Source organism: Zingiber officinale, chromosome 4B (genome assembly GCF_018446385.1).
Source record: "Zingiber officinale cultivar Zhangliang chromosome 4B, Zo_v1.1, whole genome shotgun sequence".
Classification (NCBI taxonomy): domain Eukaryota; kingdom Viridiplantae; phylum Streptophyta; class Magnoliopsida; order Zingiberales; family Zingiberaceae; genus Zingiber; species Zingiber officinale.
In genome coordinates, this window is record NC_055993.1 from 7,596,826 (window position 1) to 7,597,655 (window position 830).

General features: G+C 37.2%; 1 non-coding gene across 1 annotated transcript; it reads left to right on the plus strand.

Moving 5' to 3' along the window:
• Nucleotides 1–495: 495 nt before the first annotated feature.
• LOC121978968 lies at nt 496–601 on the plus strand. Its single transcript, XR_006111277.1, has one exon. It is a non-coding gene; the product is annotated as a small nucleolar RNA R71 (small nucleolar RNA).
• Nucleotides 602–830: the final 229 nt, after the last annotated feature.

Here is an 830-nt window from a genome sequence, read left to right on the forward strand (position 1 = left end):
GAGAAATTTGGATGATTTTTCCATCCAGGGTTGTAAGTATTTGAGTATGGGTTGTTCTGTCTTTGATTGAAACCCATAATTGCATCGCATTGCTCCAATTGATTAATTTGTACAGTGATAGCTCCCAATGGACATGAGTCATTTGAATGTTCTAAACTCTTACATACTTCACAAGATATAGCAATGACATTTACCATATTTGAACTAGTCCCCATATTCTCAAATTTTTTTGTAAGAGCATCAAGTTTTGCAGCCAATAAAGTCACTACATCAACATCAAACTTTCCTGATGCTTTTGTTATTGGGTTATTGAAGGATGACCACCACTTCTTTCATTTTTCCCATTGATGATGATTTTGTGCTACACTCTCTATGATTTCCTCAGCTTCATCCAAATTTTTATTCATGAGTGCCCCTCCAGCAGCTGAATCAAGGGACACTTTGGTATGATAATTAATACCATTATAGAAAGTATGCAACACTAACCATCTTTCCAAACCGTGGTGAGGGCATTGTCTGAGCATACTATTGTATCTATCCCAAGCTTCAAATAGAGATTCTGAGTCAGCTTGTTTGAAACTTGCAATCAAATTCCTCATATGAGCAGTTTTACTTGGGGGATAGAATTTATCAAGGAATTGTTGCTCACATTGTTCCCAAGTGGTGATACTGTTGGGATCCAAAGAATTCAACCATTGCTTGGCCCTATCTCTCAAGGAAAACCCAAATAATAATAACCGCACTGCTTCTGAAGGAACACCATTCATTTTCATTGTCCCACATATTTTATAAAAGGCCTCTAAGTGTTGATTAGGGTCTTCATGTGGTCC